We start from the raw sequence: 10,262 nt of genomic DNA on the forward strand, positions 1-10,262 counted from the left end.
AGAAACCATGCTGCACACTTTGAATATCTTTTACTAGGCTAGTCATACCTGACACAATACTCTCTTGTGATGCTGGGCAGCGGGAGGGGGCTGCAGTTCCCAGTCAGTCATGCAGTCACCTGGGGGAAACAATGGCTCCCATGTCCTGTGTCGCCAGAGATTATGGTTGTGTTTTGTGTCTCATCGTGTTCCCAATAAATTACATGCAACATTCAGTTCTTTGTTAGACAATAAGCTTTGTGTTAGGTAACTTTATCCATCTGCAAGCTTATTTGATGTGTTGCAAACCTGTTTAAAGGAAGCTCAGCTAAGCTTGAATGTTTGATGGCTTATGTGTCTGAAATACATGTTGGGTTTATAGTATTTTTATTCTAGAATGGATTTACTGGGGGCATAAACCCACTGTAAGTTGAGAATTTGTGTAACCACTACACACTGAAAATGTACATATGCATGCATTTGAGTTATATAACAACGTAATCATTTTATTGAATGAATTAAACTCCCATCATTTCTTTCAAATACAGCCTGTCAGATCTCTTAATTTTCCCCATGATGTTACCTCCAAAGGACTCCATAACTTTTAGTCTCTTGTCAGTTATAATATCTCATTTTCAGGTGTCAAAATAAGTCATCAAATTGAAATACAAATTTTGATATTATATCACACCTCCCTTTGCTTTCCAGTTAGGATGGCCCAGATATCTAGGGATCTTTCGTGAGACAGGGGGACCTGGTGACTCCTCTCTTTTCCCAGCTGTCACAGTGTCTCCTTGTACTACTGGCTCCTGAACGAACTCCCCATGGCCTTTTACTAATGGGTTTCTCCCATGTAGCTGACACTATTTGGAGCAAGATTTCATCAGGGAGACTGGATCTCTCTGAGCCCTACGTTATCCACTTGACGCATCAGAGCTGCACATCCTTGCTCCTCTTAAAGTGGCAGGACAGTGCACCCAACTTGATTTCATCCCTCCTTGTGCCAGCTGGGTATACATGATTTTCCAAGCAAGAATCAGTCATGTGTCTCTAGACTGACTATGTCCAGACTCACAGAGGAAGTTATCAGTGTCTCATTCTCCCCTTTGTAGAGGGATCAACTACTGGTACAACTGATGCTATCACAAACCACTCCCAAACTCAGCAACGTGTAACTGTGTGCATTTATTCTCATCATCACAGGTCCAATCTAACCAGTTTGGCAAATTGGCCTTGCCAGAGCAGCATGGCTGAAACTGTGGTTCTAGCTGGTCTTGGCTCTTCATGGCTGGGCTCAGATCTGATCTGTGTGTACCCCATCCAGACCAAAGGTAAGAAGTGACAGCTACCCCGTGGGAGCAGTGCCTAGGAGATGAAAGATGTGCAAAGGAACAAACCTAACACTTCATACACAACTTTAGCCTCTGCTCACACCACACGTGGCTTCGCCAAGTCCTATGACTGTGTCCAGGTCCCAGGGATGGAGTGGTGGGTGTGCTTTGCTTGCTACTAGGCTATAGAAAGACATCAGGAGAAAGAACACCCCTGTGGAAATGGCTGGAGAAGGGAATATTTGCTAACAGAAAACTAGTTGAGGACAACCCCACCATCCTGGGGTAGGAGAGGCTTCCAAGCATCCCCTCTCTTCAAACATCTTGAGGGGCCACTCCTGTGCCTCCATTTTGAAGGGAAGGAGGAGGCAGGGTCCAGTTTGTGTTCAGGGAACGGCTCCCTGGACTCATCCTCTTGTGTGTAACCAGGTGCTGGATTTCAGCAGGTGCTGTATGCGTGTGTCCAGAAATTCTCTTGAAAATGAGTGTCTACGCAGCATTTCCTTTCTCAGCTTTGGAGCTTTATCCAACCAGGGGAAGAATCCTAGCCAAAGGAAAAGCTTGGTAGGATTGTAGTAGATTTCCCTCCCATACTGTCTGTTCTCTTGTCTGTCTGTCTGTCTCTCTCACTTATTTACATATTTATTTATTTTATGTCCTGGCCACAGTTTCCCCTCCCTCCTCTTCTCCCATTTTCTCTCCCCTCTGCCCACCCTCCCCAATCAATTCCTCCTCTGTTTCTCTCCAGAAAAGGGCAGGCCTCTCATGGATATGGATATCAGCTAAACATGGCATATCAAGCTGCAGTAAGACTAGACATCTCTTCTCATATTAAGGCTGGACAAGGCAACTCAGTACGAGAAGAGGGATCCCAAAAGCAGGTAAAAGTCAGAGACAGCCCCTGCTCCCACTGTTAGGAGTTCCACAAGAAGATTGAGCTACACAACTGTAACACATATACCGAGGGCCTAAGATCAGACCCGTGCAGGCTCCTTGTTGGTTCAGTCTCTGTGAGCTCCTTTGAGACTTGGTTAGTTGATTCTGTGGATTTTCTTGTGATGTCTTTGACCCCTCTGAATGCTACAGTCTTTCCTCACCCTCTTCCCCAGGATTCCCCGAGCTCTACCTAATGTTCTGCGGTAGGTCTCTGCATCTGTTTCCTTCAGTTGCTGGATGAAGCCTCAGTCTATGAGTACAGCAGAATATCATTAGGAATCATTTCATTAACTTTTTCTTTTGCCAGTTGTGTTTGGTAATATCCTAGGTCTCTGGGATGTCTAGCCTCTGGATCCTGGCCCTCCACACAGTGTCATGGGTGGGTTCTCTCTTGTGACATGGGTCTCAAGATAGACTAGTCATTGGTTGGCCACTCCCACAATTTCTGTGCCACCTTCACCCCAGCACATCTGGCAGGAAAAATTGTAGGTTGAAAGTTTTGTGGCTGGGTTGGTATCCCAGTCTCTCCACAGGAAGCCTTACCTGGTTACAGGAGATGCAGTTCAGACTCCCTGTTGCTAGGAGTCTTAGCTAGGGTCACCCTTATAGATCCCTGGGAGTTTCCATTGCACTAGTTTTCTTGGTCACCTCTGAAACACCTCCCTCCCCCCCACACTTCCAGTTGTCTATCTCTCCCTCCATCCTCCCCCACCTGATTCCCCTCCAGTTCTTATCCACACCCACTCCCAGTCCACCCATGATGTCATTCTATTTCTCCTTCCCAGGGATAGTCATGTGTACCTTCTCCCTCAAGTCCTCCTTGTTACCTAGCCTCTCTGGGTCTGTGGATTAGAGCATGGTTGTCCTTTACTTTACAGCTAATATCCACTTATGAGTGAGTACATACCATGTTGTCTTTCTAGGTCTGGGTTACCTCACTCAGGATGATTTTTTTTCTAGTTCCATCCATTTGCCTGCAAATTTCATGATGTCGTTTTAACAGCTGAGTAATACTCCATCATGTAAATGTATCACATTTTCTTTATCCATTCTTCAATTGAGGGATATGTAGGTTGTTTTCAGTTTCTGGCTATTACAAATAAAGCTGCCATTAACATACTAAGCAAGTGTCCTAGTGGTAGGATAGAGCATCCTTTGGGTATATACTTGTCTTAGTTAGGGTTTCTATTGCTGTAAAGAGACACCATGACCTTGGTAACTCTTATAAAGAAAAACATTTGAGGTGGTGGCTTACAGTTAAGAGGTTCAGTCCATTATCATCATGGTGGGAGCATGGTGGTGTGCAAGCAGACATAGTGCTGGCTACATCTTGATCAGAAGGCAACAGGAAGTGACTCAGACACTGGGCAATATCTTGAGCATAGGAAACCTCAAAGCCTGCCCCCACAGTGACATACTTCCTCCAACAAGGCCATACCCATTCCAACAAAGACACACCTTCTAATACTGCCACTCCTTATGAGCTTATGGAGGCCAATTACATTCAAACTACCACAATGCCCAAGAGTGGGATAACTGGGTCTTGAGGTAGATTGATTCCCAATTTTATGAGAAACTGCCATATTGATTCTCAAAGTGGCTATATAAGTTTTCACCCCCACCAGCAGTGGAGGAGTGTTCCCCTAGCTCCACATCCTCTCCAGTATAAGCTGTCACTTGTTTTTTGGTCTTAGCCATTCTGACAGGTATAGAAGCTCAGAATCATTTTCATTTGCATTTCCCTGATGGCTAATGATGTTGAACATTTCTTTAAGTGTTTCTCAGCCATTTGAGATTCTTCTGCTGAGAATTATCTGTTTAAATCTGTACTTTTGAATTGGATTATTTGGTTTGTTGATGTCTGGTTTCTTGAGTTCTTTATATATTTTGGAGTTCAGCCCTCTCCTGGATATGGAGTTGGTGAAGATATTTCTCCATTCTGTAGGCTGCCATTTTGTCCTTTTGACAGTGTCCTTTGCCTTACAGAAGCTTTCCAGTTTTGTGAGGTCTCTTTTATTGATTGTTGATCTTAGTGCCTCCAAGTTTGGTATTATGTTTAGGAAGTTGTGTCCTGTGCCAATGCATTCAAGGCTATTCCCCACTTCCTCTTCTATCAGGTTTAGTGTATCTGGCTTTATGTTGAGGTCTTTGATTCACTTGGACTTGAATTTTGTTCATTCTGATAGAAATTGATCTATCTGCATTCTTCTACATGCTGACATCCAGTTAGACCAGCACTGTTTGTTGAAGATACCTTTTTCCCCCACTGTATAATTTTGGCTTCTTTGTCAAAACCAGGTGTCTATAGCTGTGTGGATTTACTTCTGGGTCTTTGATTTGATTCCATTGATCCACCTGCCTGTTTTTATGCCAATACTCTGTGGTTTTTATTTCTATAGCTCTGTAGTGTGGCTTGTAATTGGGTATGGTGATACCTCTGGAAGTTCTTTTATTGTACATGATTGTTTTAGCTATCCTGGATTTTTTTGCTTTTCCATATGAAGTCGAGTATTGTTCTTTCAAGGTCTGTAAAAAATTGTGTTGGAATTTTGGTGGGGATTTTATTGAACCTGTAGATTGCTTTTGATAATATGGCCATTTTTACTATGTTAATTCTGCCAATCCACGTGGGAGATCTTTCCATCTTCTCACATCTTCTTCAGTTTCCTTCTTCAGAGACTTGAAGTGCTTGTCATACAGGTCTTTTACTTACTTGATTAGTTATTCCAAGATATTTCATATTGTTTGTGGCTGTTGTGAAGGGTGTTGTACTAACATTCTTCTCCTCTGAAATATCTTGACCCAGGTACCCACAGTTCAAATCACACTCAGCACCACTGTCTTCCATGCTCCTGCTAGTATTGCCCATTAGGCAGTGCTTAAAGCATTCCACTGCTTTTGTAACCCAAACTCCCAAAGTCCAATTTCCTCCAAATAAAAACATGGTCTGGCCTATCACAGCAATACCCCATGTCTGGTACCAACTTCTGTCTTAGGGTATCTATTGTTGTGAAGAGACACCATGACCACGGCAACTCTTAGAAAGGAAAACATTTAATTGTGGTGGCATCTTACAGTGCAGAGGTTCAGTTCATTATCATCATGGTGGGACATGGTGGCATACAGGTAGACATGGTGCTGGAGAAGTAGCTGAGAGTTTTTATATCTTGCAGGCAATGGTAAGTAGTCTATGACACTGGGCAGTATCTTGAGCATATATAAGACCTCAAAGCCTACCTCTACAGTGACACATTTCCTCCAACAAGACCACACCTACTTTAATAAGGCCACACCTCCTAATAGTGCCACTCCCTTTGGGGGCCATTTTCCTTCAAACTCCCACAGGGGGTGGTGGCAGATTTTGTCAAATGCCTTTTCAGCATCTAGTGAAATGATCTTGTGATTTTTTTCTGTCAGTTTGTTTATATGGTGGATTATATTGACAGATTTTCATATGTTGACCCGTCCCTGTATCTCTGGGATATGACCTACTTGATCATGATGTGATCTTGGGTTTGGTTTCTGAGTATTTTATTGAGTATTTTTGCATCAATTTTCATGAGGGAAATTGGTGTGTAATTCTCTTTCTTTGTTGAGTCTTTGTGTGGTTTGGGTACTAGAGTGACTGTGGCTTCATAAAATGAGTTTGGCAATGTTCCTTCTGTTTTTTTTGTGGAATAATTTGAGAAGTATTGGTATTTGTTCATCTTTGAAAGTTTTATAGAATTCTGTGCTGAAACTGCTTGGCCCTGGACTTTTTTTGGTAGGGAGATTTTAATGACTACTTCTATTTCCTTAGGTCTATTTAAATTGTTTATCTGATCTTGATTTAACTTTGGTAAATGGTATATATTAAAAAATTTTTCCATTTCTTTTAGATTTTCCAATTTTGTGGAGTACGGGTTGAAGTATGATGACCTAATGATTCTTTGTATTTCCTCTGTGTCTTTCCCCCTTTTTGTTTCTGATTTTGTTGATTTGGATATTTTCTCTCTTCCTTTTAGTTAGTTTGGGCAAGAGTTTGTCTATCTTGTTGATTTTCTCATAGAACCAACTCTTTGTTTCATTGATTTTTTTGTAGCATTCTCTGTGTTTCTATTTTATTAATTTCAGCCCTCAGTTTGGTTATTTCCTGGTGTCTACTCCTCTTGGGTGTGTCTGATTCTTTTTGTTCTAGAGCTCTAGGTGTGCTGTTACATCAATAGTATGAGATCTTTCTAATTTCTTTATGAGACACTTAGTACTACAAACTTTCCTCTTATCACTGCTTTCATTGTGTCCCATAAATTTGGGTATGTTGTCCATTCATTTTCATTGAATTCTAGGAAGTCTTTAATTTCTTTCTTTATTTCTTCCTTGACTCAGTATAATTCAATAGAGAATTGTTCAGTTTCCATGAGTTTGTAGACTTTCTGTTGTTTCTTAAATCCAACTTTAATCTGTGGTGGTCTGATAAGATACAGGGTTTTTTTTTAAAAAAAATTTTATTTCTATTTTTTTCCAAATTCCTTGTGCCTGTTTAGATTTGTTTTTTGACCAAGTATGTGGTCAATTTTGGAGAATGTTCCATGAGGTGCTGAGAAGAAAATACATTTTTTTGTATTTTTGTGAAATGTTCTGAAGATATTTGTTAGGTCTATTTGATTCATAACATCTGTTAGTTCAATTATTTTTCTGTTTAGTTTCTGTCTTGATAATCTGTCTATTGATGAGAGTGGGGTGTTGAAGTCTCTCACTACTAATGTGTGGGGTTTGATGTGTGATTTAAGCTTCAGTAATGTTTCTTTTACAAATGTGAATGCCCCAACATTTGGTGCATAGATGTTCAGAATTGAAACATCATCTTCGTGAATTTTTCCTTTGATGAATATAATTTTGGTTTTGGTTGGAAGTCTATTTTGTTAGATATTAGAATAGCTACACCAGCTTGCTTCTTGGGTCCATTTGCTTGGAAAAATCTTTTTCCAACCCTTTGTTCTCAAGCAATGTCTATCTTTGATGTTGAGGTGTGCTTCTTGTATGCAGCAGAATGATGGATCCTGTTTTCACATCCATTCTGCTAGCCTGTGTCTTTTTATTGGAATTGAGTTCATGGATATTGAGAGATATTAATGACTAATGATTGTTAATTATTGTTATTTTGTTGTTGTTAGTGTGTGTGTGTGTGTGTGTGTGTGTGAGAGAGAGAGAGAGAGAGAGAGAGAGAGAGAGAGAGAGAGAGAGAAAGAGAGAATGTGTGTATTTCCTTGCTTTTGTTTTTGCTGGTGTGAAATTATTCATTTCCTGTATTTTCTTGGGTGTAGTTAACCTCCTTAGGCTGGAATTTTCCTTCTAGCACCTTCTGTAGGGCTGGATTTGTAGATAGATGTTGTTCAAATTTGACTTTGTCATGGAATATCTTGTTTTCTCCATCTATGGTGATTGAAAGTTTTGCTGAGCTGGCATTTGTGGTCTCTTAGAGTCTGCAAGACATCTGTCCAGGCTCTTTTGGATTATAGAGTCTCCAATGAGAAGTCAGCTGTAATTCTAATATATCTGCCTTTATATGTTAATTTGGCCTTTTCCTCTTGCAGCTTTTAATATTCTTTTTGGTCTGTACGTTTCATGTTTTGATTATTATGTGGTGTGGGGACTTTCTTTTCTGGTCCAATCTATTTGATGTTCTGTAAGCTTCTTGTACCTTTCTAGCTATGTCCTTTTTAGGTTAGGAAAAATTTCTTTTATGATTTTGTTGAAAATATTTTCTGGATCTTTGAGCTGGGAATCTTCTTCTTCTATCCTTATTATTCTTAAGTTTGATCTTTTTGTGGTGCCCCAGATTTCCTGGGTGTTTTGTCAGGAACTCTTTAGATTTAATGTTTTCTTTGACTGATGCATGTAGGCAGAAGTTTCTGAGGCTTAATATTACGTACAAATGTTCGGCTTGTTGCTCAGACTTATTGCTAACTAGCTCTTACACTTAAATTAACCCATAATTCTTATCTATGTTTAGCCACGTGTATTGGTTCCTTTTTGTAAACTGGCCTTCTCATCTTGCTTCCTCTGTGCTTGGTTGGTGACTCCTTGACTCCGCCCTCCTTCTTCCCAACATTCTCAGTTTGGCTTTCCCACCTAATTTCCTGCCCAGCTACTGGCCTATCAGTGTTTTATTAAACCAATTTGACTGACAAATCTTTACAGTGTACAAGAGGATTATTCCACAGCAGATGCATCAATTTCTTCTATTATATATTTTGTGCCCAAGATTCTCTCTTCTATCTCTTGTATTCTGTTGGTTGTGTCTGTAATTCCTGTTCATTTACATAGATTTTCCATCTCCAGGATTCCCTCAGTTGAGTTTTCTTTATTGCTTCTATTTCTATTTTCAGGTCTTGAACAGTTTTATTTATTTCCTTCACCTGTTTGTGTTTTCCTGGATTTCTTTAAGGGATTCATTCATTTTCTCTTCAAGGGCCTCTATCATCTTCATAAGATTGGACTTAAGGTCATTTTCTTGTGCTTCCGCTTGGTGGAATATCCAGGGCTTGCTGTAGTAGGGTAGCTGGGTTCTGGTGGTGTCATATTGCTCTGGCTGTGGTTGATTGTGTTCTTTCTCTAGCCTCTAGTCATCTGAGTTTGGGTTTCAATTTCTGATGTTGGATTTTTTTTTGGATGCTTCCTCTCCCCCAGTTTCTGTTTCCTCTCTGGTCTTCTTACTGAAGGACCTATGGTTCTGGTGACCAGGGAGTCTTCAGGTCCAGTAGAGTGTTTCCACTGGGGTTTTGGTGGCCCATGTAGCCTCTGAGGTTGTAGGTACTGGCTTGGTCTCTAGGGTTCTTAGTACCAGCTTGGCCTCTGGCAGAGCAGGGGTCTTCTGCTGGAGTTGTGGGCTGGGATATGGATCCAAGGGGAGGGGTTTCTATTGGGGATAACTGGGCAGGCTCTAAGGAATGTTAGCAGGCAGAAGGGGTGGGGTCTCCAGTAGAGCAGGAGTTTTCTGCCAGAGTTGTGGGTTGGGATAAGGAGCCCAGGGGAGGAGGAGGTCCTGTTTGCTTTTCTAATTTTTATGTAGAACAGTGGATATCTTTCTGTGCCAACACATATAAACTTCTCCCATTGCTATATATGACTTTATGGTATTTAAAGTAAGGCTATATCACCATTTAACCAAGACCTTGGATGGTATACATTGAGAAATGAAATGTGTGTGTGTGTGTGTGTGTGTGTGTGTTTATTGTTGTAAGCAATATATGATATATCTATATATCTTTATACATATATTATTTTCATAGGACATATTCTTAAAAGTGAGATTGCCAAAACAGTAATAAACTCTTACCTCTTACAAAGATTGTACTAATTTTTATTTTTATTTTATGGGAAGAAAGCTCAACATAATACTTTCATATAACTTTTCTGTACAGCTGCTGTTGTAGGAGACATTATTCTTTGTCACCTTTTACAGACTGGCAGTTCTGATGTAAAAATTGGAAGCCCTAGTGGTCAATCTGATTTAGACTTGAGAGGATATAGTGAGGAAAAATACCACGGTTGCCCCCTTCCTTCCTATCCTGTCTCTAAATTTTGCTGTGCACACACTGATGGACAGCGAGAGATTGAAAGGCTGTCTCAAGGCCAGAGGAGAGCACAGGAATCTGAAGTGTAGGCTTGGCAGCCACAGCAGGTGAAGCCTATCCCTTGAGTCCACCTAGTACACAGAGTGTGGCCACAGTGGGGATAGCCATTCAATCAGCAGCCACTTAATGGACTGGGCAGACTTCAGGCTGTGATTGTATCAAGGGCTCCTGAAAATGTCATGTACACCATGGAACAGAATAGCGGTGTATTCACCGGTAGTAATAGGCAGTAGCCAAGCATCCATTTTTTGCTATCTCTCCTGTTTGCTTTCCTATTATAAGAACTTAAAAACATTCCCGACACATTTCTTTTCTGATTATTGAATAAATATATTCTCCTTTGAAACTAGAAGAAAAGCACAAAGATACAGGATAAGATTTGCTCGTAATCTCTCCCTGC

Source organism: Peromyscus eremicus, chromosome 7 (assembly GCF_949786415.1).
Source record: "Peromyscus eremicus chromosome 7, PerEre_H2_v1, whole genome shotgun sequence".
Taxonomy (NCBI): domain Eukaryota; kingdom Metazoa; phylum Chordata; class Mammalia; order Rodentia; family Cricetidae; genus Peromyscus; species Peromyscus eremicus.